Source organism: Pomacea canaliculata, linkage group LG12 (assembly GCF_003073045.1).
Source record: "Pomacea canaliculata isolate SZHN2017 linkage group LG12, ASM307304v1, whole genome shotgun sequence".
NCBI lineage: Eukaryota > Metazoa > Mollusca > Gastropoda > Architaenioglossa > Ampullariidae > Pomacea > Pomacea canaliculata.
The window spans coordinates 6,666,072-6,685,226 of record NC_037601.1 but is presented as its reverse complement, the minus strand read 5'-3'; the positions used below and the strand labels follow the sequence as shown (position 1 = coordinate 6,685,226).

The 19,155-nt window shown below is 44.5% G+C and overlaps 1 protein-coding gene across 1 annotated transcript in view; it reads right to left on the bottom strand.

Annotated features, from left to right (window-relative positions):
• The window catches only part of LOC112576814, a 46,521-nt gene extending 30,567 nt beyond the window's left edge, over nt 1-15,954 (bottom strand). Inside the window, exon 1 of the mRNA XM_025259567.1 lies at nt 14,726-15,954. The gene's annotated coding sequence lies outside the window, so the exon portion shown is untranslated. The remainder of the gene's footprint in view (nt 1-14,725) is intronic.
• Between the last annotated feature and the right edge of the window lie 3,201 nt (nt 15,955-19,155).

The following is a 19,155-nucleotide window of genomic DNA, read 5'->3' as shown; positions in this document are numbered from 1 at the left end:
CTCAATCGATGGAAACTTCCAGTTTTTGATAATAAAAATGCCATCTCCGTTCCAGGCTATAACAAAGGGAAGATTTCCATAAGTTGCGGTCCAAAGGGAAGGGAGGTAATTCCTTCGTTAAAGTTCAACGACTCTACGAGAGATGACTTCACCGTGTATAGCAGGGAGCTTATAGATTTTAACCTCCATCTCTAGCATCGCATCTCTCAGTCGCTAAAGTAGTAGCAGGATGCAATTTGGTTTTCTTAACGATGAGGTAGAGCTGAGTGAAAGATGTCATTTCCACCCACCCTTCCGTTCTCGAGATACACCCCTACAAACATCACCATGACAGGAATAGCTCAACGCTGACGTCAGCATAGTACATAGATACGCTCACGTTATAAAGGCTCAGCCAAGGAGAACTGGTAACATATGTTAATTAGACAACATGATGTTACAACTCAAGACATCTGTTTCACATTTCTGTAAATTCCGTAAAAAAACATCTCGTGTAATGTGTCTGATAAATTTTGTGTATGAGAATAAGCAGTTTGTATGAATTTTTGCACCAAACATAATGGCAAGGTTCTATCATCAGCCTCTGGAGGACGCAGAATCGAATAAAATCTGATCTTGAAGCACTTGATAGACAAGACCTAGTGCCGCAATGCATGAAGAAATAGTTTTTTGGAAGGCAATACCCAACTTGATTTGATTGCAGGACAGAGGGGATGAGTAAGCTTCTGTTACATTTTCTCCCCAAGGGAAATTTTTCAGCGGGAAGTTAGATAACAGATACATGCACTGGAACAATAACAAATAACAGAAGCACAAAGTTATAAATAATGAGAGGTGGCAGGCATGTCGTGGAAGAGTTACTTCAGACCGTTTCTTGGCGAGCACAGGGACATGCAGCAAAGAGTGCATGGCGAATAAAAAATAAATAAATAAAAAAGAACACGCAGGTTTTTTTTATTGTGGATGAAACGTGCAAAACTCATACCAAGACATTTGGTAAAGTGCGGTCAGAAAATAGGTACAGAGATGACCTTTGAAACTTTGTTATTTCAAGACAGTGATGAAGAACAGGATACTTTGAATCATCATCATCATCGTCATCATCCCCGTTAACCTTTGATGTAACCGTACAATCTTATCCACCCACTCTTTCAATCTTTTTCCTTCTCTCATTTGCTGTAGTCTACCGGAAAGGTTGTCTTTACACGTCCTAGTGAAGGTAAGACGAGTCCTGTTACCACGTGATCAATAGTCTGCTTCTCCTTCCTGTGGTGAGAGAAGACGAGCGGAGTCTTGCAGGGTCAAGCCATCTGGAGAATCAGCTTGGAACGTTTTCATTAGTGATGAGGTTTTGTAAAGATCGTTTTTGACAACCGGGTAAAGTGTCAAAGTGCTCACTGGACTGAAGATTATGTTTGGACTTAGCATGTTGACCAAAGTCTGACTGTAGTGGCAATTACTTTTGAACTTAGCATTTTGACCAAAGATTCAATGCCTTGAAAAGCCACTGATAATTTGAGTCTGGAAGCTGTGCGTGTTGGTGAAAGAAGCGGAAGTGACAGTGTGGAAGAAAGCAGAGCCAGACAAACAATCATCAATTTTTCTATTCGCTTTCACAAATATCATCCAGAATGCATGAGGCACCTAGTTAAGATCGTTTTCAATATGGACAAACGTTTGACCAACCGTTAAGAACGGTCTTCAATACAGAAGATAAAGGTTTGCGCTTCTCGATGCACAAAGCCCTTCAGAGAGAAAAAAAAACCCGGATTTATACGTTTCCGCGGATTGATACAGGATTTTCCGTGCGACGAAACTGAAACACCCGGGGTGTCTACGACCCTGAACACGCCCAGTCATCACTGTGGATGCAGCGCCTGGAGGAGATGACTGACTAGAGGGAGGATGGTGTTGGGAAGAAGAGGGGAGCCCTCCACGCTTGGTGGAGAGGGAGGGGCCTTCGATTTGTCGCCATAGATGGCGCTTTGTTCGCTCACGTGAGAGATCCGGCGTGCGCGTTTTCTTCCCGAAACAAAGCTGGCATTTCAGGACTGGCGATGTCGATCTGCTGATGTTTTTTTTTTTTCTTTTATGGAAGTTATTGATGTGGTGTGTGTACGAGCTGCGTGGTGGAGTCGCCAACGAAACGTGCAGCACAGCACAACGCAGCATGTCGCACGAGACTAACGAGACCAACGAGAACATCCACCTCAGTCCTTCCATCTGTCTTTGGTGATGGAAGGTCATGCAAATAGTCGTTTTAAGAGTTTGGTAATACAAGATTAATAAATAAAACACACATACACACTTCACAAAGCTTGCTTGACTCATTGTTTCCTTTTAGGAAAATACGAAAACAGTAATAACAAACACACATAATTACACACCACACACACAGATCTTTCTTTGTGGTGATTGAGGCAATGGTTTAACCAGAAAAAACTGGACGTACTTTTAAAAAAGTGTGTGTATGATGGTTATATAAATGTGCCACACTGTGTCAAACATTAGTCCAATATTTGTTAAAAAATGTCCTTCATACTGTATTAAAAAAAGTATGTTTGTGAGATAAAAGATACACGATGCTGGAACTACATCACGGCAAAGGGTGAGAGGGAAGAAGATGATTATGATACTCAAGAAGTCGAACTCTCTGGAAGGTAAACTCAACACCTGAGGCAATCGAATGCTAGAGCAAAGACGCGAACACTCCAGCAGGTACCCGGCTTCGATTCCCGACAAAAATATTCTCACGTGGTTCTCAAATTTCTTCACCTTTTTGTTTCTTTCTTTCTTCCTGCTTTCCTTTCCCCTCATCCCTTCTTCATTCATTCTCTCGTTCATCTGTTTTCAGGCACACCCGTCTGTATGTAGTGTGTGTAAAAACTGTGTATGTGTGTGTGTGAACATGTGTGTGTGTGTGTGTGTCTATCTCATTGTGTGCGAGTGTATAATTATAGGAATATGTGAGCTTGCACGTGAAGATGCTGAGACGTGCGCTGCGGAAGAAAGCCATTTTTCCTCACGGCCTCTAAACATGACAGCAAGAACGAGAAAAGAAAGGAGAGAGAGAAAAAAAAAAAAAAAGAAAACAAACATGACATCACAAGAGAGGAAGCAGCATCGCAGAGAATAACTAGCTATTGATATCTGCCTGTAGCAACACACTGTTATGGCCGCAAACACTCCGCCATCAGGCCTGACCTGAAAATGTCACATCCTCGTCAGGCTGGTGACGAAGCCATACATACCCTTACTTTGGTACTTTCGATCTCACAGCATCCGACCAAATTACTGCTGTGTAGTTCCAGCCTCTCGCAGGAAATGATAGCACGCGCATGAAGATATCTTGGGAAAAAAAGTCGGTCATCTATAGGCTCATCATCGCTGACATCCTTATAGCCACAACATCCTGGTGATGGACAGGTGACGATTAGGTGAGAAGAAATTAATGAGCGGGGTTTATCTGACGGGTTTGGAGGAAAAAATAGTTCCGATGATGTTATAAAGCATTCTCGCGCATGTGCAGTCGATGTCTCATTAAGAAAGTGTACACAGGACCTTCCTGAGGGGTGATGTGTGGTATCGGCACCGAATATTACACGACAAACAGAGCAGAGTTTTTTTTAATTAAACTAATGTAGATACAAGGAACAGGCAGTTATCTCCAGGTCTTGAATTTCAGAGTCGGACCTGATGTAGGTTCAAATTTTATCATTGACTCGAACACTTCAATAGCAACAATATTGAAGAAAACTTCCGTTTTCCTTCTAAGAGTTATTTCTGCCTTTGTTATTACCACCAGGTAAGCCAACGACGAAAATGGCATCATCATCATCATCATCATCATCATCAACAACAACAACAACAACATCAACAACAACAACAAGGACAAGATCGGCAGCAGCAATGAGTTCATTTATATTTTCAGACTAACCCCGGGGTATCGTACCTCTTCCTCACGACAATAGTCCCTGTGTCAGAGCAAAATAATCAAATTCCAGATTGGAACAAAGTCTAGCCTTTGACCTGGTGATATTTTTATTTCTATTGTACTTCATTGTTTTTTCGATGTTATCAGTATTTTAAAACAAATCTATTGAATTCCGGTATACGACACCAACATTCTGACTCATGGCGACTCACAGAAGTTTGTGAACTAGGATTAATGTAAAGTTATATACTGCCTTTAAAAAAGTGAATACAAAGTGAATTCAATGTACAAAGCAATTGGCTCTTGGAAATAGAAAAATGTTAGAAATCGCATGAGTACAGACTCCCCAAGCCTTCATATTCAAACTGAAAATATGCGATTGGTGACCTTCCCACACAAACAAAGCGATGTTGTCCGACTCCACGTGTAATGGCAGTCAACAATGTTGCCTGTCACGGCTGAACAGCTGCTGTAACCACTGAGCACACAAGTATTTCACAGATAAGAGAGGCAGGCAGCGGATGGTGGACCAAGTCCTGGCGAAATGAAGCCAAAGCTGATATTGTAGTCTGGTCTGCTCCCTTCCCGGCTTGACACCATCCACAATGCAAATTATCCACGAAGATAAGCCACGTGCAAATTAACCGAGGCGCCGGAAGCTGGAGTGGGTTGAGCAAAAAAAAAAAATCCCCAAAAACTCTTGTGCTTGCGTAATTGGTAAGCATTCATTGTAAGTCACGTGATGTCTGATCTTTTTATAGCTGCACCCGCATCAATGTCATCAGCATCTTGCTGGTTCCTCACATACCTTTAGTCTACTTTCTTACTGGCTCTTACTGAATGAAATACTTTGAAATGTTTTGTTGCATTTGCCTTCTGCGCCACGCAGCATTTTTCTTTTGTTTTTTATTTGTTTTTTGCTTGTGCGCATGCGCGAAAGAACAGAATGGTCTCAAGTGCGCATGCTTGTTGATACAGCATTTTTGGTTGTTTTTTTGTTTGTTTTTGTTTTTTGTGTGTGTGTGTTGTTTTTTTTTTTCTTGTACATTAGCCAGGCCTGGCACAACGACGATCTCCTATGTTGAAGATGTCCATCGCACCGACAAATTTCTATTCCGGAGACATTTTGGCACAAATATTTTTACACCGCGCGATCCTGCTACAATGCAGAGATTTATGGCGGCCAAACAAGAAAAGTTTTCAGTTGCCAATCAATGTCTTGCTGAAAACGATTCACCTCCCTGCAGGTATCCTGCTTAACACGATAACCGTCGATTTCTCCAGGATATGGTGTACAATAATAAGCTCTCTTGGAAGAATTCCTCTTGTATAAATGTCTTTCGGAACGAAGAATTTGACAGTCGCCCATCTCCCGCTTGCTCACCGGATCCCTAATTTTGAATTCATCTTCCTCCGAACAACAGACTTTTTTAATCCCTGTCCACTAATTCAAGAGGGAGGAATAAACATAGGGTTCAGCAAGGATTTGAGGGTAAAAACTGCTTTTGAACACTTGGCTGTTGTCGTATAGAAAAATTATATTTATAATAAAATGGTGCACTGTGAGATGCCATATCACTGTCAAACAAACACAGAAAATTGACAGAAGTTTCGAGATTTAACATACCCTAACCCTAAAACCACCGCCAGGAGCAGTTGGAAGTGACAGATCACAGCCTTAAACAAGGTGTGTATGAGGGGAACTGTCAAGATGTCTTTGTACTACAAATATTACATTCATTTGAAAGTCCAACTTTCTTATCTAAGAGACACTAGAGGACATTGTGTGTACATTGTCCTAATCTGACATACAAGAATATGAAAAGTAAACAAGTAAAAAGATAAAAGCAGGTTTATAGCCCTGCTCTATAGCCTGTGAATACCTGGGAGCTGTTTCAAACTGTAGGACACGACTGTATGGTATTATTTGTCTGACTAGTAGCAGAAACAAAGGGGATGGGGAAAAAATAGTCCGTCCATATGTCATAGAATTTGTTTCATTACAGCAGTAAGTAAATCACTCATCAGTCAGACAACAACCATTCTCAAGTATTGGCGGTTCTCGTTCACCGTCTGTATCATCCCTTTCTCTTCGAGCACATTGCTGTTAATATATCTTTTTTTTCGATTTCTTTAAACCAATTTTCATTTTCCTTCCACTTTCAGGCCCATTTTGGCATTGTAGTTTTTCATTCGCTATTTGCAGACTTTCTTCTCGTTTTGCTTCTGTGACTTCGTCGTGTTAGTCGTGTCTCGGCGACTAAAGAGTTAATTTTATTAAATTGGAAAGCAGCTCCAGTTCTGTCTCGGTGCTGGAAGTCTTTCTGTTTGCTTGCTGTCCTGGAGTTGTTTCCCTTCTACATTACAGTTACGAAAATCAAGGGAAGTAACACTTGCCATCAGGTTCAACCTTCTAAACGTCAGCCTGTCTGTAGCCGCCTGGTATATGATTTTTGTTTCAACTGAATGTAGTAGACTGTAAAGGTGTTAACGGTGTCCTAACTGATTGAACGCGCTTTGCTTGTAGCTACAAGTCTCTGATGGAGGGCGAGGGCTTAGACTGATCTCCATGTGTATCATGTTTCGTGTAAAATCGGAATGGCAGATTACTGCCAGGTGTACGACAACACCTGACGGCTCAATTTCCGTCAACAAGCATTCGTCCGTTGAAATAAAGCGATTCCCTCTGTAACGTGTCGACGTGGCTTCCGTCTGTGGTTCGTGTCCCATCAGATACCTTTCAACTCATTTTGAAAAAATTAAAAGAACTCGTTGCTCAGTTAGGAATCATCTACACAAGGATGGTTTAGGGAGTCCGCTGGCATCCCTTAAAGTGCAATTCCCTGCTTGCAACATAATTATGCCCACAGGGACAGTTGTATACGTGTACACACCATTTAATGGCCGCCTGGTTGAGCCTGATAGCGGTAGTACTGTAAGAGTTCAGAGGTCAGGCATTACACTTAACAGCATCCATCGTGTTAGTGGGTGGTGGTTTGTGGGGCGGGGGAGGGTCGCTGAGGTCTGCTCAGCTGAAAATAAAGGCAAGATAACTTTTGTTTGTCTTAGCTTAATCTGAATCCTGTGGTTCTGTGGTTATTCGTTCACTTACTAAGACGCTGCTCCCACAATGCATCCATAACTTCCAGATTTTCACTCATGTTTTGTGGTTTTCCCACCCTCTATGGCTGGTCCTGTCTGTCAACATGGCGGCTGACTTACTTTTTTCGAGGGTGGAGGGGAGGCATGTGACACCTGTGGTAGATTGTGTGCCAGTAAACAACAGAACAATTTTCAGCTTGACAACGTGACGACAACAAATGGCAGATGACCTTTTCATGATCACCAACGGGTAATTAGAACGTGGGAAAGTGTGTTTATCACGAAATAAAAACACAAGTGCTGATTACAAGCTCAGGCAAGTGGTGCATCATAACAAAACAAACTAGTTGAAAAATGCAGTCCGCATCTGTCCACATATATCTGTATATATATATATGTCATCTACTGTTGAGCAGGTGAACTGTTAAGGGTACAAACGACCTCATGAGTTGATTACTTCACACAGACATAGCATAACGGTTGTTTGCGCCAGCACAGTAAAGTCGATTCTTCTTTTCTCAAGAGAAATAAAATTGATTCGTCCTGCATCTTTAAAAGAAAACTCTTTCCTAGATGGCCGTGCCCCTCCTTTGCATTGCATTTGCATGCTGCAGTCAGATGCTGGGCGGTCCGGCCAGACCCCTTCATCCTCAAGTCTTCCCGTGAGGGGAGGGATGGGTTGTGGTGGTTGTGGTGGCGGTGGTGGTGCTGGTGGTGGTGGTGGTGGTGGCGGTGGTGATGGTCGTAGTGGTCGTGGTAGTGGTGGTGGTGGTAGATGTTGCCGCGTTTAAGGGGCCAGACGAGTGTTGGCGGTCACGTCGATGGCGGTCTCGCTGTTCTGCCTCTTCTTGCCGCCATTATCCTGTCATCCCAAGTACGTCACCTCTCGGCCATCGGGAGGACAGAGGGGGAAGGGAGGAGGGAGAAGGAAGCGATTGTCGGACCTGTCTCGCGGGTAGCCGCGCTGGCGCAGTGCGGGTCGTAATATCTTGTGTCGGAGCCAGTCTATGGACACTTTGCACGTGACACTTGTTGACTGGGATGGCCGTCAGAGGTCCTCTCCAGCAACTACAGGTTTTTTTTTCCTTCCCCCTTTCCCTCATACACAGTGCAAGTCACTCCTAAGGTAAAGTCCTTATTTATAATAAGTAAATAAATAAGCTTGTACGTGTCGTGCAGGTGGGCTCGGATCAATCTCCTAGCGGTCATCTGACATGGTCACGTGACAGAAGGCGCAGTGTACTGCTGGAAGGCCCGTTAATAGGATCTGACCCAGGATCGTCTCGTAATGGCTTGATGCGAAAAGATTGTGGTCGTCTCCCTGGACCATCGGATCTTTCTCTTTCACTCTCTTTCCCTTTGACTTGACAGAAACATGCGGGGTGCGGAATGGTTACCATGACAACATATAGGTGAGCCTGCGTTCTGGCATTGCCTAATGGTATCACTGGCACTGTGTGTGTGAGAGAGAGAAAGAGAGTATTGGCTGTGTTGCATCATACAGCGATAAAAACATCGAGGGCATGTGATTTAAAAGCAGGAAGAGTATCGGAGAATCTGCAATGTCTTTGATCTGACATGTGTAAGTGTTAGTCTGACTATTACCGAGGAATAGTATTTAGGTATTTTCTTCTTTAGTACACATCATTCATCATCAATGGACGACATCCTGTGAGGCGGAAAATTGAGTTCGCCAGCTTCTGCTGACTGAATTTCACGGGTTTTGGTTCTGAGGTTCGTGTCTTGGGTGTGCGCCTGCTTCTGAGTACAGGTTCCATCCATGTCCAGCGTCTTCACCTGGAAACCACGATAACCTTCTTCGCTTAAAGCCACCCTAACAGACCAACGAATAAATGAATGAACTGTGCGGTATGTATATCACATCAGTAGAGTGACCATCAACCCCGACCCCCCCATACACAGAGTTGGTTGGTATTTCCACCACTAAGACTGTGTGACTAGGAATGACACGCCATCTGTATGTTAATTAAAAGTTTGGCATTCGTTCCTTTGTAACACTGCATGGCATTCTGTCACTCCTTGCTACAGATGATTCTGGCAAGACGAATGGCATCGGACCAATCCTCGGAGACCTTCAGAGGCAGGGTCGGGGTTAGTTTCGTTGCCAAAGTCATCCTGCATTGGTTTCTCAGTCAACATTAATAAAACAATTGCCCGTGCGTTTGTGTGTGTGCGCGCCTGCGCGTGTTTGTCTGTATGTGTGTGTGTCCATACCTCTTCTTCACAAACCAGCATCAACATCGTAACATCTTCACGGAATAATCTCCTCTCGTAATGAGCAGCAGACAGGAAAGGCAGTAAAGCCTGCTTACTGTTATTACATATGTAATGGCAGAGTTATCCTAGTAAGTTAACTCCCTTTCTCGTCGTTAGCAGCGCACCCGAGTTTATGTTAATGACTGTACCATGCTCGCAAATGTACCCGTATTATACAAGGAGATTTAAGTTCTGCTCTGACATTAGTTATGATGAGTCCACCCCTACCCGACCTGTCCTCAACACGTTAGCCATCACGGGTGGAAATCCTCGTTCATGGCTGCTTTTGTCTGCCACATTAAATGGCGACCAGAGCGCACAGTTGTGGAAATGACTCCGCCGAGCTGACGTCACCATGCTCAAGAAGAAACCACAATCTCTGACGTCACAGATGTACAGTTACGTCACAACGTGTTAGCCAATACAATGATAAGGATTTTCAATGCTCATTCGTGACGTCACGATCTTGGGTGAAGGCGATTTTTGCAGTATTTTGCCTTTAAAAAAAAAAATCTTTGCGCACGTTCTATAAAACAGCAGTAAAGGCTACCCAGTCGTTTGTAAAACATTGTCTTGCACGATAGCAGGCCTTTAAAACACATTTTTTCGCTCTTTTTTCGCAGAGACGCGACAGCATGGAGAAAATTTAGTATCATCAAGCCGGTCACCACTGATGGCAACGAGCAAAGCCTAAGAGCTCAGGATAATTTAAAGAGACAGTAAAGGCATCTAAAGCTATATACTTGCAAAACAAATCAGACAAAATGACAGTGAGACAGCCACAGTTGCTCGGAGGTACAAACCTCTGTAAGACCTACCCCCAGCTACCGACAAAGCCATCAGGAGCGGGATAGATGTCGGATGTACACACGAAAAGTCATCTGGTCTGACGATCGTGTTTCATGTTAAATGGCAATGCACAGCACATGGGAGATCCATAACCTTTGCCACTCTGACATTTACACTGTGTACGACATGGCGAGGAGAACAGAAAATATTTACGATTACGAATGAGTCAACGACAGCCAGCGCTGGCCCAATTTCTGCCAGAAAATTGCCACCGAGCCTACCCCTGGCCTCAAACTCACAATGGTCTTGCCTCGACACATTTTGCCACTACTCCCCTCTCACACGAGTGTAAACACAATACCCAGACACCCTACCTCCCTCTCTCCATCCCAGCTTTTGCAACTTTCTCCCACTTGCTTCTAGTGCACAGCATCTCCTGTAAACGTGGAATATGTCCATGAAAAATCTGAGAGTAAGAATATTTGTCGGAGACTAATAGTATTACATCGCACCACTACAGGACAGGTTCCGTTTCTTTAATTAATGTTTTTAATTTAAAGGTTATAGTGTTTTAAAATTATCATGTGTCTAACGAGTTCAGAAATATTCCCGATTTCCTAAAATAAATCTCATTGAGTATTTACTTGTGAAAGCTTTCTGGTATACTCATTAGAGGACTAGGTTCAACTACTAAGCACGTTTAAAAAATAAATTAATATTTTGTTTTAGCTTACTGCATGTGAGATATGACTTACAATGGACGATGGAGAAGGAGCGACAGACTTTGAAGATGCAACTTTTGTTTAGATATCTGTTTGTTATTTTTACATTCTCTTTCTTTCCTCTTTTTCCCCCTTCCCACACGTTTCTCTCTTCAAAATTTATTAATTTCCAGATTAATTGCCTGACAGACCGATTGAACATTTGTCTTGCCTTACAAATCTGTTTTTACTCAGTATATTTAACCAGTTTCTCAAAAAGTAGTGTACAATATACTCGCGGGTGAATGGAAAAAAATTAATAAACATGGTGGGACAGAATGATGTTTACTTGAAAGAAGGATAACGCCTCTTAGCAGTCAAATGTTTACGTCTGCTGCAAACCACGGGAGGCTACTCTCCGTCAGTGTCAAGCTTAATCTGTGCGCCGTGGCCACCAAAGACAACTCTTCTGCTCAGTCAAATGTTTACAGCTCACCGTGCTCAGGGAATACTTTCCATCACTGTCAAATGGCTAACTCCCAGGGTCTTGAGGGACGTCTTTGGGAGTGAAATATTTATTCTGTGTCGGGGTGGAAGAATTCTAATCCAGGATCAGAAAGAACTACTTTCCTTCGCGCTAAAATATTTACCTGTCTTCTGAGCCCACAGACTACTTCTGGCGTCCACAGACTTTTCTCTGTGTCAGGGGTTTGCTAAGTCTACCTGTTCCCCAGGCTCAAGAACCTTTGCACCGAATAACTTAACCTGTATACTGGAGGTCGAGGTGACCAACAAGGATGGTCGTACTGGTCAAAGGAACATTTGAGTCCTTTACAGGAACATTGCACCAGAATTTTAAACTCTGTACGAGTTACAAAACTTCTTCACAGAATCTCATAACTTTTGTAGCTGATGGAGAATCTTTACTGTACTGTAGATGGCAAAAGAACTGTAGACTTGAAAATCTTTTATGGTTGACGTTTACCTGAGAATCAAGGTGAGGAAATCGAGGTCGGAAAGAAGTCTCCCCTTCCCGTCTCGTTCTTGTTGCACGAATTTTACAGCATCGACGGCGCCTGGAACTAATTAGAACCGCGGGCTTCGACAGGTGAGAAATGAGAGCCTCCGCGGTATCCTATGGTGACGTGGACGGTGCGTCCTCTGACTAGCATGTCACTGCTTCGTTTGTGCACGAGACAGTAGGTAAAGATATATATACCATTGTGGTCATGACTAAGTAATTTATAATTGTTCACACATTCATAGTATGATGACCAGCTTCACCCAGAACCACGTGGTTTGGAAGGTGCTGACAATATGATTGTCAAATGATGGCGGGTGGCCACCAGGACCTTGTGTGTGTGTGGGTGTGTCCATCTCTCTCACTATGCTTGCTTGTGTGTGTGTGTCCATATCTCTCATTATTCTTGCTTGTGTGTGAGTGTGTGTGTCCATCTCTCTCATTATACTGGCTTGTGTGTATGTGTGTGTCCATCTCTCTCACTATGCTTGCTTGTGTGTGTATGCGCGCTTCTACAGCTGTCATGTCCACATTTCTGTTACAAATCCCAGCACGCTGATCTCAACATTCCTTCATTCTTACAACAAAGCCGACGAGAGTACATTCCCACCTCACCCTCATACTTATGGTGAGCCCGCATTTCAACACAACCTACTCACAGCTACACTCTGATGATGCATGTGACCCTCTCCCCAGTTCTTCCCCTCTCCTCCCCCTCCATCACACGCGTGTCCAGGTTGTGATGGCCTAGAAAGTTATGGATTTACCCACACTCCCTCGCTCCCCGCAGCTCGGCAGCCACAGCCACTTCGGCTCCTTTCAGCAAATTTTCCGACGGGTTTAATTATCTCCCCCTCATTAGCCGACCGCGTCAGGCTTCTTCCTCCCAGGTCTTCAATAATTCTCTCCTGCCGGCAGTTGCAGACGACTTCGGGAGTTTACTTTCTGCTTCCGACTGCACGTGCAGGCGAATCGCAACATCCAGGGCAGGGATGGGGAATGGAGAGAAGGAGGAGGAGGAGAGGAGTGACTAACCGCAGAATACATCTCTCATGGATTCGCCATCAAGTCGCCGTGTAGTGAGATCAGAATACATCTCTGGTGGATTCACATTTCATCATGGCGTGGTGAGATCAGAACACATCTCCGGTGAGTTCCGGGTGCGTCGGTTGATGGACGAAAGGACGAAATACAACGCCACGCACCGTCCACCCGACTGGTTGGTAATGTCAGGCTCTGCTTTAAAGTTGAGGGGAGGTTCTTCCAGAGGGACTGGGAGCACGGAGGCTTTCCCCCCGTAGGGACACCGGAAAAAATATTCAAAACTGCTTCCTTTTATGTTGCTAACGGGTAAAAGGGTTCCGGTTCCAGAGAAAAAAGATTTTCTGCCATCAATTCTCCGGTGAACTTTCCGTATCTCCAGGAGGTCAATGATCTGACGTCACAATGGATTTAGCAACCAAATCTTTTCTTAGCATTAGTAGAATGTTTTTAGCTCGTTCCTTCATTTCTTCTTTCATGTACGGAGTTACTCATGTTGTTCAACATCTCACACTACGATTACCACTTTCAGGAAGAGATCCTGTCAGAGGGGCTTTCTGCAAGGACTTCATAGCCCGGGGGATATTTAATACAGAATTTTGTAGATTATGTTTATTTATATTCCACCATACTTTTATCATTCTACCATTGTGAAAGAGGATGTCGGGAAGATACATTGAGTTTGATTATTATTGTCATTTTGGTCGCCATTTTTTTAAGCTGTAAATATTTTTTAAAAATTAACTATTCTAAATGTGTTGCCGAAGAATATTTTTATCCCCAACATCTTGAATTTATTTTGTAACTGGAGGTGCCTTCCTTCAAGACGAGTGAAAAACAACATTCACCTGCGAGGCCTTGAGCACGGCGCCAACAGCTGTTGCGTATGTACACCGTGCGATCTGCGACCACCTTCCTCATCTTCAGCATCCCATCCACACCCCTCCTACCCTGTCTCGTACCCCTCCTCCTCTTCCCTCGCCTCCCTCTCCTGCAAGTACTGCAGCTTATGGGTGTTTCAGAATGGCCGCTACTGAAGTGCTGTTCTCTTCGGGAGATGATGGATGATGACGAGCGAGCTGCAGCGAACGTGTTGACGAGCAGAGAGTCGGCTTATCCGCCATCATTGTAGCGATGTGTGTCACGTGCTCTACCACTGGGTGTTGTGTCAAAACAACCTCCAAACGTCCAGGAACTGACCTAATAACCTACTTTGCTGTACTGTCCACCTTCATAACCCCACGGACATTTTTATATTCAGAATTGTGTATGTATGGAATGTTTACAGTATAAAGACATACCAACACAAACCCAACCGGATCACTTCTCGCTTACCTCCCGAGAGGACAATTACATCATCTACCCAAAAACAGAAGTCATTGCAGTGGAACACTGACCCTCCCCGCCTGAAATCCGTTCTGACCATCCATCCCCCCCAATGTCACCGAATGTTGGTCAGAAATGGATGGTCAGAGGACATCGAGCTCTGTTCTCAACGACGAGTCCACAGCATTTAGGACCCTCCCGACATTTTTCTTTCTTCCTTCTCCAGATCTTTTTCTTCATTTACTTCTTCTTCTTTTCTCTTCTTGATGTTGGAACTGCAGTCGGTATCACCAGTTCCCACAGCCACACAACAAGGGAACGGCGGCCATGCTTGACAAAAGCTGGGCGAGAGATCGATGCCCGCGCCCGTACAAGCCTCTCGAGACGACAACGCCCCTCCCGTGATCTGCTTCCGCAACGCCATCAGCACGCGGCCTCGTGCGACTGTTCTTGTCTCTGTAGTCAGCACACAGTCCCAACAAAGCTAACGACAAAAAAAAAAAAAAAATAAATAAAAAAAAGTTGTGTACTTACGCGATCTCAAACGTCGTGCCCCGCACTATATCCTCCCTCCATCCTAGGACCAGCACCTTGGTTTTTCCACTCTTGTAATCTCCCCTTGTGCTGTCTCTCCTTCTCTCTCCCTCTCCTGCTTTTCTTTCTGTTGTCTTTTTTTTTTAAGGTGAAGAACTGAGCACAACAACAAACCGGGAAGTGTAGTTGTCGAGGGAGGAAGAATCTCGTCGTGCCATGCAGTCAGGAGCGCGTGACTCGCTCCGGCACTAATGTTTCTACAAGTGGCGCCGCACTTCAGGAGAGGCCTTCGCAGTTCTCGGCGAGTACACACAAACACACACGTGAACACGAATTCTTCAGGCCCAGCCAAGCAGCTTGTAGCGCGGCTCGCATGCAACAGCGTTGGTGGCGGTGATGGTGGCCGTGGTGGGGTCGGTGCTGGAGGATGATGGCGCTCTGGAAACCTGGGGTGGGGTGAGGAGGATGGTAGGGGAAGGGGTGGGAAAAGATCTGACGGCGCGACGCCAGCGACGTGAGGGCGGTCGTCAGTGACGCAAGCACGCACCGACTTCCGGTTGCCCCCTTGGACGCCAGCCACTTGTCTTCCCTCTCTCTCTCTTTCCCTTTCTTTCCTACTCTCTCTTGTCTCCAGCGCGGCGAGCTGCAGCCTGAAGTATGCTGCAGTGCAAGCGGGACGCTGCTAGCTTCTGTCTCCTCAACCACCGCCACCACCAGCAGCAGCAACAACAATAACAGTCGCAGTCAACAGGCGTCCGCGCGTGACGCGTGACGTGCTGCCTCACGGAGTCGTCGCCGTCGTGGACGCGGCCCTTGCCGCTGCCGTAGCAGAAACCATGCCAGCAACACCCGCAGCAACAGCAGCAGTTCCGACGCGACGCAACGGTGGTTAACGGCAGGCGCTACGCTGCTTGTGCTCTGCGGGCTGTGACACTCTCTTCTCTTTTCATGTCGCGTGCTGGCGCGCGCTGACGAACGGAGATTGTGCAGGGGAAGTAACTGGCTCGCTGTTCTGTGCCTCCGACGTGAGCAAGTGTAGGGAGGTGGGGCTGGTAGTGGGAGGGAGAGAGGAGGGGAAGGTTTTATTGCTATCCCGCTCTCCGTGTGTGTGTGTGCACGCGCGCATGCTGCACGCGCCCGTTTTGAGCGCGCCGCCGTGCACGCGAGGACTGGTGTCGTCACACGCAAGGGGAGGCAACAGGATGCTGTGCAGGACCGATAATTTGAACGCGCCGCCAAGATTGGGGGCTGGCACACGCTCGCACGGCGAGAACGAGGCTGCGTGGCTGCAACGGTGCTGCAGCGTTGCTGCTGTTGTGAGGTTGGTTATCAGCAGCACTGGGTTTGGATGCTGTCCACTCAGCAACAATTTCTCTGACACCGAGTTTGTAGAGCAGGACACGCTGGCAGCAAGGTTAGGGTACACGAGCATTGTGGGTAACTGTTGGAGGAACAGGCAAGGTGAGGGCTAACCAGCGTGGGCAGTTGTTTCTGTTAAACAGACTTTCTAAAGCGGACACGACACCAAATATGTGACAATGTTTTGTAAAATTGTACATGACGTCCATAAAATAACCAGTTGCCTTAGTCATAAATTCAAAAATATATATCTTTGACAAGGTTATTAACAGTGTTGTCCATAGGAATGGGAATCCCATGGGAATCCCATGGGAAACGTCCCATGGGATGGGATGGGATGGGATGGGACAGCACACATTTGTATTTCCCATGGTAGTCGATACTTGATATTGCAAAATAAATTTACTGTTATTTCATTCATCAAGAATTTAAATCTTTCCTCTGAATCATCTATTGTATGTGAAGTAGCAGGAATTATAGAACAAAAGCCGAAAAGTGGTTTTCAGTGTTGTCCATAGGATTGTTAATACCATGGGAATCCCATGGGAAACATCCCGTGGGATGGGACGGGATGGGACAGGCATAAATTGCCATGGGACGGGATGGGACGGGATAGAAAAATATGTCCCATGGACAACCCTGGTTATTAACACTTTAAGGAACAGGTAGACATTACCGTTAAAATTTGTGCATTCTCGGTAAACAAATACAATTAATAATTATAATTACGGAAGCCAATGGGCTTTGACGGTCTGGTAGGGCAACGGTCATCAATACAATGAAGGGTTACTTACTGTCCTGGGTTCAGCTCTCCTCTCAGGCAGTTCTTTCTGTGCATGGGAAATCTGTTTACAGGCCTAGCTATCTTGTCGTGATATAAACAGTTGCTGGTTCGGCGGAAAACACCAATTATCCCCCTCCCGACCTCATGTATTTTTTATATACGTACCTAATGAGATCTGGCGATAAATACTCGCATTTTCCTAAAGCATATATTTATTTCTTTAAAAATTTACTAAAAATTCTTTGTAAAGATATATCTGTAATTAACTCTAGAATTTTGTTAATGATACCCACGCCACAATCGAAAGAGGAAGTGCGTCAATCACATTACCCACCAGCGACATCTGATAAGGGTGAATGACAGAGCAAAGGTTAAACGACTTTCTGTTTAAATAAACTTCCCTGGATCGGCGTGAATGGAGGTGATGAAGGTGAAAGCAGAACAGTAAAGGATGGAAGGTAAACGCACACAAAAAACATGAGAATATTATGATAGGATGAAAAGAAAGTGTATGTATGATAAAATGTGAGTGTGTTTGTGTGTGAGTGCGCGCGCGTACTTCGGAGCATGCATGAGTGAGAGAAAGAGAGAAAGAGAGATTAAAGGGGTGAGAATGGAGACAAGAGATACCGTTAAGCAGCTTGGAATAAAAAAAATAGTAGGAAAGCCAATTCTGGACTATTCAGAAACAGCTCTGATGCGTTTCACGATGAAAAAAGTCGTTTCACTGTGAGCTAATAACTGTAATCCCTAAGGACAATTCACTAATAACATCGCCTTTGTGGAAGGTAAAAATCTATTTTCATCAAGAGAAAAGCCGATTCATGTCCTATCTTGAGCTTATGTTCATTTTTAAGCTGCCTCTGGCAGGTATGCGAACAGGCAATGCTAGCACCGTTACATATATATAATATTATTACTCTTACCTGGGACAAAGTCTTATTTCTAGAGCTGCTTGGAGCTGGGATGAATTATAAAATAAACTAAAACCTAAAGAAATCAGAGTTAACAGTAATCAGAGACCTCGAGCTCGTGCCTGAGGATGTCGTCTGTGCTATCCTAGCTATCCTGTAGACATCCTAGTTATCCTGTGTACGACAACCACCACCTGCGCCTCTTCCGCTGATGAACGTTTCCAAGGAAGACCTGACGAATGAGAATGTGAAGGAACAGAAGATGACTGGAAGATGATAAAAATTAATATTTTTTTATAATCTTGTAGTCATTTAACTCATACCGGACCAGACTCGCACTGTCTTCTTCAAATGAAGGCAACAACAACAACAATAACAACAACAACAACAACAACAACAACAAAGACTTGACTGACTATATGTGTGCATGCGACGTCTACAAGAATATCATCATAATTATTTTTAAAGGATTACATTTTGCCATCAGATGGAGGCACTTAAGTCGGCTTTCCCTTTCAATCTAAATGCCACGTTGCTTAAGAAGATTATAACGCTCTGGGCCTGCCGATACCCGGGGTAAGCTCTTTGTTGTTGAAATAATTGATACAGGGAGTGAGCGCGGACGATCTCCGTGTCGACTTTGTGATGATGAACCAGGATGTTGCCCGTCATCGGTGGTCATCACAGGTATAAGCAGCGCCCTCTTGCGGTCAATATTTGCACAATCGCAGGGGAGAGAGTACTTCCTGTCTTGAGCTTAGTCTGTGGCATCGACGATTCTAGAACCTACTCTACAAGGTGACATAATTTCGATTGAATACTTGAAAGGTTGGCTTGGGTTGGGTTGGTTTCGAGAATTTATTAAGAACGGGTTGTGTTTGACGGTTGAGTTGATTAAATTAATAAGTGCCGCTCTGCTGATGTGAAAGACGGTCAATGCAGATCCCCGAACCCTCTCATTATTTTCCTTTTCTCATTCAATGTCATTAACATCGTCAGTAGAGTAAAGGTCTGAAATAGAAACATCTGGAATGAGTTATCTCTATGAAAGATCAAAAGCAGCCGACACAATAAAAACTCACTTTTCCTGCAATTCCCGATGTAGGTGAACAAAGGGTTTGTAGGCAAATAACGAATAAATAGATGAAACAAGACAATCAATGATCAAGTATAGGTTTAAATAAAACTCGGTCCTGTTTCTTGGTTAGTCGCCATTTCTGCTTCTGAAGACCCAGCAAATGAGAGACGTACGAGCGAAACATACTAGAAGTCTTGCCAGAGACATGCCAGAAACATGCCAAAGACATGCCAGAGACATGCCAGAGACATGCCAGAAACATGCCAACGACATGCCAGAAACGTGTCAGAGGCAT